Genomic DNA, 10771 nt, shown 5'->3' on the forward strand with positions numbered 1-10771 from the left:
TTTTAGAAATGACAATGGCAGCATATGTACAAATGTGCTTAAAACAATTGAATGATGGATTGTCATAAGATTTGTAAGAGACACCCCCCCTGCATAAAATGATTAATACTAAAAAAGAGAGATAAAAAGATACACTGCATTGAATAAATCTACTGCATCAGACTTCTTTAAAATATTGAACAACCAGGACTTACATTGAAGACTACAGTGTGCGGACATGGTGTTTTCCATTTCCTCACGAGCATGTGAAAGTTGGATATTAAATGAGGAGCACTGAAGAAGAGCGGATGCCGGAGCACCATTGGAATGGTGGTGCTGGAGACGAATATTGACAGGCCATGGACTGTTAAAAGGATCAGGACCAGAGGCTAGGATGGCAAGACTTCATTTGTCACAGTTTGGACATATTGTCAGGACATATCGTCCCCAGTCCCTGGAGAAGGACCTCCTGCTTGGTCAAGTGGAGGGGCAGAGAAAAAGAGGAAGGCCCTCAACAGGCTCCAGCATAGACATGATGTTAAGGATGGCGCAGGACTGGGCAGTGTTTCCTTCTGTTGCGCATAGTGTCTCCATGGGTCTGAACTGGCTCAATGACATCCAAAAACATTAAAAATAATAAAAACTGCTGTCATCAAGTTGATTCCAACTCATAGGGACCCTCTAAGACAAGAGGATGTTCTTTGGGGGTTTCAAGATTGCAATTATTTATGGGCGTAGGAGTCTCATCTTTCTCTCATGGAACAGCTGGTGGTTTCAAACTGCTGACGTTGTGGTTTGTAACCAAAAGCATAACCCCCGAATTGCCCACCAGGATCTCCCTATTGCAGGCCATGCATTTTCTAAATAATCTGAAATGAACATCTGAATATTTTACATTTAATTAGGGAAAAAGATCTAAAGTATTGATTACTATGTGCGATCCCTACATTTGTATAGAAGTATGTGTATTAGTTTCCTAGGGCCACCACACAAAATAACCACAAACTTGGTAGCTTAAAACAGCCAAAATTTATTTTTTCACTGTTCTTCAGACCAGGAGTCCAAAGTCAATGTGCGGTTAGGGTTTATTCCTTTTTGATGACTTAGAATAGTCTGTTTCAAACCTTGCTCTCGCTTCCACTGTGTACCAGCAAGCCTTGAGATTACATTAGTTGGGCAAGATGACTCCAGTGTCTGCCTCTGTTTTCACACGGCACTCTCCTAGTGCGAGTGCCCATGTCCAAATTTCCATTTGGTAAGGATCAAGGTGAATCCTAACCCAGTGTGCCTTTACCTTAATTCCATAATAGTTGTGAAGATGTTACTTTCACACAAGGTCACATTTTCAGTTGCCAAGAGGAAGGATGCCACCATATCTTTTTGGTGGACATAATTCAATGCACAAAAAGAGAAGCTAATATATAAAAGCTAATAAATAAATGTTGGCAAATGAGTGGTAGAAATTATAATTAATAATAATGAATATAACAGTAAATGAAAGGAATAAAATCTTAAATATCTCCTTGTCTGACACTGCGCTTGGTGAATCCACCAACCTCATAACATTTCATTGTCCTAATACTTTTGTGAGGTTGATAAGGTTAGTATTACTACCTCTATTTTAATAATAAGGAATTGAAATTCACTGAGATTAAGTAATTTGCCCCAGGCCAGCAATATATATTAAGTGGTAGTGTGAAAATTCAACTTCAGTCTGAGTCATTAAAAAAAAAATCCATTTTGTATGCTATTCCATTTTTGAGGCAGAAGGAGGGATTAGCATACTCATTAACTGAAGAGTTTCAAGGGGAGCTAAGTAAATTCCCTTCTTTGGAGACAAGGATAGTCACCAGCCAGAAAAGCTGAAAAATATTTTTTAATTCCTTCAGAGAATGTCTTACGTGCTCAGTGTGTTACAAACACATTTTTTTTTATGTTTCTGATATCTATTGCATTAAAAAGCATAGCTTGAATCTCACAAACCATCAACTGCTTCTGCAAAGGAGGAATTCTTAAACAGCAAAGGTGTGACAGTGAAGTGTGATTAATGACTGCAGGGTGTATTACTTCAGACGTATTACTTTATCTGTAAGTGATATCATTGGGCAGAAAATCAGAAAATGAGTGCTTTAGTCAGTCCGTTCTTTTATGACAGATCCCTGCTGCTGGGTAGGCAGGATTGTGTTTCTCCACCCCTCGCTCGGTATTCCAGGGTCTAGGTCCCCATTTTCTCTATCATGGACAGGGGTTGATTCTAATAATAGCTCTCCTTTAGCGAGGGGAATGACATTTATTATTAGGCCCAGCCAATACAACCAAACCTAATTCTTCCTCCCTACTAAACAAATAAAATATCACCTTTGTATCTGTTACTGAAAAATGTCTCCCCTCACCCAGAAAGTCTTAGTTTATTCAAGCCTCTGATTACAAGAAATCTAGACTTTCTTCTATAATTAATGCCGAATTAAGTGTGTAAGGAAGAGAATAGGGGAAATGTGAGCTGTGTTATATTTCAGGGAAAACCATACATACTTTAAAATATCTTGCTTTCACTTTTATACAATAAAATGAAAGTTGATGATCACTAGTCTTATTAGTTTAAAGGCTCACTTCTTTATTCTTCTATTAAGGTGATGTTAAATGATTTGTGAAATAGTTTCTTCAATCTCAGAAAACTGTCATTTTCTTTAAAATTTCGCCTGTATATCTAGTCTCCTGAAATTAAACATTGAAATGATTTTCTTATGTTATAATAATAATAATTATTATTATTATTACTATGATATTACTATGAGTGCCTACCTTAAACCCTGCAAAATGAGTTTCTTACACTTTCTAAATGAAAGCATGAAGACTCAAGGCATTTAGATAATCGATTATAGTCATTTACTGGTAATTTGGTCTTGGAATTCTAATCATTCTAAATGCAGAATCTATGTACGCTCTTTTCCCTTACACTAGATAACATTTTATGTCAGATAGAATTTCTGAAAAAATCAGCAAATCTTGGCTTTACAAAGCCATCCCTCTGACACGTATTGGAAGCTTTATGAGCTTTGGTATTTACATAACAATAAAATTGTATTTTAAATATCAAACAAAATGCTGAAAGATATTCAGGACTCTGTGGGATGAGATGAAAGGTCAGGCCAGAGAAAGGCAAGATAAAGACATCAATATGATTTAATACTTCCGGTCACATCCACCTGAAAAATCAGAAAGGTTGTAGAATTCAATTTTATGGTAATTTGATTAGTTGGGGCCAGTTCAGTGAAACTTCGCAGGGGATAGCGCCTGGAGCACCTGTAACTCCACTGAAACATCGGCTATGTGTGCGTATTTAGAGCCTCTTATCATCTAATTTAATCATAAAAAGGGACTAAGCATTTCGATTTGAGGTTCAGAATACCAATCTTGTATGCATATGTTCTTTGAGTTTTGTTCCTGATTTCTGGCCCACATTCAATCATATTATCATGTCAATATTATTTCCCTTAAAATTGTACTGTATCTCCTTTGATGAGTAAGCTTTATCAACTACAGAGAGATTTAAATTAAAATCAGAGATGGTAAAAATATATCAACCCAAGTCATGTATCCTTGCGGTCAAGATCTGAAATACACTTTTAGAATTATTTGAGAAACAAAGCCAGTTGAGATGGAATTTTTTCTTATACATATAAAACTGACTTTGTTTCTCTAGAAGACTCAGCCTAATGCAGTATTTAATGAATTTTTAAAATTTTTTAAAAATCAATTTATTGGGGCTCATACAATTCATCACAATACATAGATCAATTGTGTAAAACACATCTATACATTTGTTGCCCTCATTATTCCCTAAATTCGCTTTCCTCTTGGGTTCCTGGAATCAGCTCATTTTCCTTTATTCCCCTCCCCCTCCCTTCCTCCTCCCACCTCCCCCATGCACCCTTCATAATTTATAAATTACTATTATATCTTATATTACACTGCCTGGCGTCTCCCTTCACCTACCCCTCTGCTGCCCGTCCCCCAGAGAGGAGGTTATATGTAGCTCCCTGTGATCAATTCCCCCTTTCTACACCCCCCTTCCCTCCTGGTATCGCCACTGTCACCCCTGGTTCTGAGGGGTTCATCTGTCCTAGATTCCCTGCATTTCCAATTCCCATCTGTACCACTGTGCATCATCTGGTCTAGCCAGGTCTGCAAGGCAGAATTGGGGTCATGGTAGTTGGGGGGAGGAAGCGTTTAAGAACTAGAGGAAGGTTGTGGATTTCAATATTGGTATACTGAACTCTAAGTGACTCATCTCCCCACTACCCGTCTGCAAGGTATGTCCAGTTGTCTAGAGATGGGCATTGGGTCGAGTATATAAAAAGAAGCCCTGGGGGCAGAGTGGTCATATGTCATGGGGCTGCTCCAATCAGCAATGCGAAACCACCAGCCTCTGCATGAGAGGAGGCAGGGCTTCCTACTCCCATAAAGAGTTAGTCTCAGAAACCCACAGGGACAGTTCGACCTGCACTAGAGGGTCTCTATGAATCAGAATCAACTCAAAGGCAGTGAGGTGGGAGCTTGGGTTTGAATATATGAAAAGATCTGAGTATAAATCTAAATGTGTAAGATATTCTGAAACTGAGCTCTCACTCACTGCTATAAAGTCAATTCTAACCCATAGCAACTCGTCAGGACAGGATAAAATTTCCCCTTTCCATCATCTGAGGTTTTGAAGCCTTCCTGGGGTAGACAGCCTCATTTTTCTCCTGTGGCTGGAGGTTTTGAACTGTTGACCCAACACACAACCCACTATGCCATCAGGGCTCAAAGTATCTAAGACTAAGTTTATAAAAGCAAGATAACTGCATTGTATTTGAAAGTTTATTTTATGAGAGTAACAAGATTGTTTTAAATGCACAGGAAGAATTTTCTTGTTAAGGTTTCAATTTGGGGCTGTTAAGCACTGAAATGCTTTGAAAACAAAATCAAACAAAACCTAAATCTATTAAATTTTTTAGTAGAGTCCAACATATTTTAGAAGTTGTAATTTGATAAATTTATCAATGGGATTAATTATTTACAGTAGTTTAGCATATTCAACTTGAGTTCAGGAAACCATCTAATAAAAAGTGAGAATGATTATACTTTGTTTATTCATTTTACAAAGAGTAAAACAAGACTTGATCATTACATTACAAAGTTAAGAGAATCTAGGATCTTTCATAGTTGTAACTATAATAAAGATGATGCTCACTTAAAGATGAATCAATTGGACATGGTCTTTTCAATGCGCAAAAGCTTCTTTAAGCTCACACTAATGATCTCATTAGGAAAAGCTTCTCAGCTACAGCAGACAGCAGTTCTGGTTTGAGATCAAGTAAGGTTTTAAGAATAAAATTAGTAAAATGTACAAATCATTTATGTTGAAGAATGGAACAGGTGTTGGGTTATCCTCATACTGGTACCATTATAGTGGCATTGCCTAACTGTATACTTTTCTGTGGGAGTTATTTTCTGAATTTGAAAGTACGTGGCTATCATCCATGAAGATCTCCTGTCCAGGAGCATTTCCCAAGGCATGCCAAAGCACAAGGACAGTGAAAAGGTTACACAGGGAAGCAAAACTGAAGGTTCACCAGTGTATCCCACGATGCTGGTTTCTAGTGTAGAACGCCATTCCTAGTTTCAGCTAACGCCGTGACTCCTCCTTAGTTTGTGTCGCTTCCCATATTAGAGACACAGTTTTAAGATATGACAATTTCTGATAAAACTTTTGGTGATTCTGGCTGTATACTGTTGAATAGACTTCAGTTAACAAGTACACATGGTCTCCACCTTCCAGCATTCAAAGAAGGAGCAATGGAAACAAACATTGGGAGGAGGTCGGCCAAGCAATGGGACATTGCGGGGAGTACATTGTGGGGAGGGAGATGGATGAGATGACACAAAATGGGTGTAAACTCTTGAATGTAAAACTGACACTCTACTCTGTAAACCTTCACCTAAATCACAATGAAAAGTTGAAGGATGGATGAGTAAAAAGATAAAACCCTGAAACCCTTTTCTCTTAAGGGTAAAACAAACAAACAAATAAACAAACAAACAAAACCAACTCACTGCCATAAAGTCGATGATGATCATAGCAACCGTACAGGACAGGGTAGAACTGCCCGTGTGAGTATGTGAGACTCTGACTAAGTGTTTAGAGGAGTAAAATGTCCCCTCTTTTTCCCACAGAGCAACTGGTAGTTTCAAACAGCTGACCTTGTAGATCTCAGCCCAATGTGTAACCACTAGGCCAACAGGGGTAGCATAAAGTAGACCTAGTACATAACTTCTAAGTAAACATTAAACTAGCAAATAATAAACAACTGATTTTTCACGGGGAAAAATGAAAAGATATGATTTGTTGTCTTTGCGTGTTTCTGTTATCAGGAGGAAGCTTGAGGTTTCAAACCCTTCCTCTTTTGGTTCTTGTCTTGCTCAAAAGAAAGTTTTCAGATCTGGAATAGTATTCAGACCAGAGTCAGATGAAAAGTTAGAATGCAATGAATGAGTTTATTAAAGAAGTTTTTCAGTTTGGAACACTGAAATTCCTTTCTGGAGGGAAAATGCAGGTGTTTGTACTGTTGATAGCAGACCTTCTACTATTGGATGGCTTTCTGTCGCTAACCTCCCCTGGAGGGATACAGATGCAGCCCAGAGTCCATGCTGTGTGTCTGCTGCCAGCCCCCAAACCAAGGGGGGATTGCATCACTCTTGAGGGTGTGACCCTCTTTCTCCTCTCTGTCCACACCCTTCTACTCACTCCTTCTCTTCTGGAAAAGTATGTCCTCACTGGGACGCCATTGAGAAAAGTGATCAAGGAAATCTCTCTGGATTAGAAATCGGTTCCATTGTCTCCCTCTTTGCTTTGCCCAACTCTCTCTACCCAGCATCGCCCCCTCAACCCACCACACACACCCTCAAGCAATACCAGCCCAATTCTTTTGGAAGTTGACTGGTGAAGCCCATTCTTCCGTAGCTGGCTCCTGCTGGACAGGACATGGCTGGTTTAGACTGCACCGCATTTTGTCTGTATCTGGGCCAGGCAGTGAAGGGAAAGCATCTGTATGGAATTTGGTAACCGCCCAATAGAGGGGATTGAGAGGTATGACAGAGTATGTTGGTGGGACAATCATTTGTAGCCACACAGCTTTCAACTTAAAAGAGACAAAATGGAAAGGGGCATCTATATAGAGAGTTATAAATATAGACATGGACATATGTAAATATACTAATATTTAGTGGTAGCATATTGGTCTATGTAAATAAATTATATGTTAAAATATTAAGATAGCAGACGGATATTGGGCCTCTCCTAAAGTCTTTCCTCAACACAAGAACACTTTGTTCTAAAAACTTGGCACTGGGTGATACCTTCACCACACGATCGCTGAAAGACAAGCTCTCAGAAAACAAAATGGTTGTGTAAGCAAATATGGTGAAGAAGGCTGATGTTGTCTGGGGCCTTAAAGGCTTGAAGTTAAACAAGCGGCCATCTAGCAGAGAAGCAACAAAGCCCACATGAAAGAAGCACACCTGCATGCACGATCATGGGGTGTCAATGGAATTAGGCAACAGGCACCCGAAGACCCAAAACAAAACAAAATTAAAAAACACATTGTTGAGACCGAGGAGGGTCAGAGAAGAGACTCAAACTTCATCTGTAGACAACAGGACATCCCCTCACAGAAGGGTCACAAGGTAAGGATGAGTGCAGTATAGTGTTCCTCTCGTTCTTTGAGGCTTCCTCACCACCCACCATCATGATCCCAGTCCTGCCTTTCAGTTCTGGCTGGATTGGAGCCTGTACACTGGTATAGGAGACATGGAATCCAGTCAGATAAACCCCTCAGGAACAGAAATGGGGTAGCAACACCAGGAGGGCAGGGGGAAGGTGGTATAAAGAGGGGAAGAAGGGGAAACTGAAGGCAATGATTGCTGCATAGCTCACCTGCTTCTACAGGGGGACGAACAATAGAAACATGGGTTAAGGGAGACAGCAGTTGCTGTAAGATATGAAACAAGAAGAATTTATAATTTATTATAAATGGAAAGTTAAACAAGCGGTCATCTAGTAGGGAAGCAACAAAGCCCACATGGAAGAAGCATACCAGCCTGTGTGATCATGTGGTTTAGATGGATCAAAAGATCAGAAGATCAGAAGCAAATAATTATATCGATGTGAAGGAGCAGGGTCAGAGTGGAGACCTAAAGCCCATCTGTAGACAAGTGGACAGAAGGGTCACACAGATGGGTCGATTCACCCAGGGTGCAGTATAGCACTGACAAAACACACAACTCCTCTAGTTCTTTGATGTTTCCTCCCCCCAATATCATGACCCAAGTCACAAATCCAGCTAGACTGGAATATATACATTGGTACAGATAAGAGCTTTCAACACACGGAATCCAGGACAGATAACCCCCTCAGAAGCAGTAACAGCAGTAGCTATACCACGAGGGTACAGGGAGGATGCGTGGGGAAGGGGAGGAAGGAGGTACTGATGGATATATAACACACACACACCCAAGGGGGGCAAATAACAGAGCTGTGGATGAAGGGACACAGCAGACGGTGTAAGATATGGGAAAACAATAATAATATATAATTCATTAAAGTTTCACAAAAGTGGGAGGGCCAGGGAGGGAGGGAATAAAAGAGGAGCTGATATCAACAGGCTCAAGTAGAAGGATAATGTTTTGAGAATGATGATGGAAACACATGTACAAGTTTGCTTGATGTAATTGATTTATGGATTGTTATAATATCTGTAAGAGGCCCCAATATAATGTTAAAATAACAACAACAACAACAACACAAGTTTTAAAAAGAAGCAAGAAAATATAGAGATTAAAGGAACTGTGAAGAATCATAACCTGGAACCCCGTGACCAGAGCAGGAGCCCAGCCGTCTGTTTGATCCCATAGCTCCCTTGCTTCTTCCAGGAATTGACAGATATGTTCTTGAACTTGGCCTATTTGGTTTACCCAGAAGCAGAGTTCTTCCTTGAACGTGGCCCAAATTCTTCCTGGGGCCACTTCTAGCCTAATGAGGATTTGCTGGTTCTGAAGAACAACTGCCTCTTCGGAAATGATCTGAGCCTGCATTCTAATTAATGAATCCGTGATTTTGATATTGAGTTGAGCTAGTTTGAAAGAAAGGTTAATACTTTGATATGTTCTGCAGTGACCACACCACAGGGTCCTGTAGCAGTCTCTCCAATGACTGCCCGAGTGCTGATCCCTAATATAAAGGGGGTAACTCTTGTGGGTAGACTATGAGTGGACATGGGAGTTGTGGCATTAACAACAGATTTAGTAGGTACAGTGTATCCCAGAATAGAAAACTTCCACAAACAAACTAAATTTCCTTTGGGGGATGGAGACCCCTCCACCTGTAGTGTGTGGCTGAGTGGGTTTTATGTGTTTAGCTACACTCAGATGTACATTTCTCAAAGTCAGTGTTAGCAAAGCCTGCTGCAGTTAGAAGGCTGAACCAGGAGTCGTGTTACGAGTAGAGTTGTCATGTAAACCTTCCCTAAACATGACACACCTCGTGATGTCAGTGAAACTTTTCCCTTTTGAACTACTAGAAAGAAGGGGAAAATTGTCTGTTCTTGTGCCTCCCCAGTTAGAGGCTGACTTTAGGGGGTAAATGAATGCAACCCAGATGTCTCCCTTGGTAAAACCCTCCCATGCAATTTAATTTCTGAGATATGGAAGTATTTGTGGGAGAGAAAAAGTGGTTGCTTCCTGAAGGGGGATCTTGGAGGAGGCAAAGTTTCCTTTTGACAAAATGCATGCCTACTATAATATTGTAAGACGAATGGCTCAGGACTCCTACTGGACACCCTATCATGAAGGCAGAGGCATGGAGACAAAGAGGAGCCTGAACGTACAATGCCAGTGGAAACCAGTTCTGCAGCAGGGTGGGTGAGGCCCTTCTTTGGTGTGGACACATGCATATCCTGGGATCTGCTGCGGGGGTGGGGTGGGGGTGGGGTGGGGTGGGGGGGTGAAGGGATATAGAAATCCTTCTCTTTGAACCCATACTTCCCCAGCCCGACCTAATACTCTCAATTTATTCAACATGGGTTGTTATAAATGTTAATACCTGTGGATTGTAACGGGCAATAAACGAGGATTTGGCTGATGTAGACTGGATGCAAAGAGAAAAGAAAGATATCTGCTAGGTATCTTTTTGCCTTCATGGAAAAGTCTAACTGGGGAGGCACAGGGACAGAAAAGTGTTCCCTTCGTTTTAGTAGCTCAGAAGGGAAAGCTTGCGTTGATGCCACGGGGTGGGGCCTGATTGCTACACACTGTACTCATCTGGCCTTTGTAACGAGCATTTGTAGGTTGCTCCAATGGTGCACAGGTTGAGTTACTTTCCTTTATTTCATTACTTTTGGATTGTGCTGGGCCATAAGGTTTCATTCTGGAATGATGTACCCAGCTGCCTGCTCCTGCACAATTATGGAGCATTCTGCATACCAGGGAGGCTTGCACATACGGGACCTCTGTCCATTTTTCCTTGCCTTTTTCAAAATGAGTTTAGTTGTAAAATGTTATCATCATTTAATCTAACATTTTGGGGCTGAATTTCCCAACTGCCTAACTTATACTGAAGTCAAGTCACCTTAAAAAGAATATTAATCCTTTTCTTTTTTAGGGACTTAGGATCAAACTTGTCACACTTCTTAGGGGGACATCTCAGAGATGGTCTGGAATTGTGGTTCCCCTTCTGAAGGAGAGGAGCCCTGGTGGT

Source organism: Echinops telfairi, unplaced genomic scaffold (assembly GCF_000313985.2).
Source record: "Echinops telfairi isolate 266 unplaced genomic scaffold, ASM31398v2 ScPeMD7_2186;HRSCAF=2738, whole genome shotgun sequence".
NCBI lineage: Eukaryota > Metazoa > Chordata > Mammalia > Afrosoricida > Tenrecidae > Echinops > Echinops telfairi.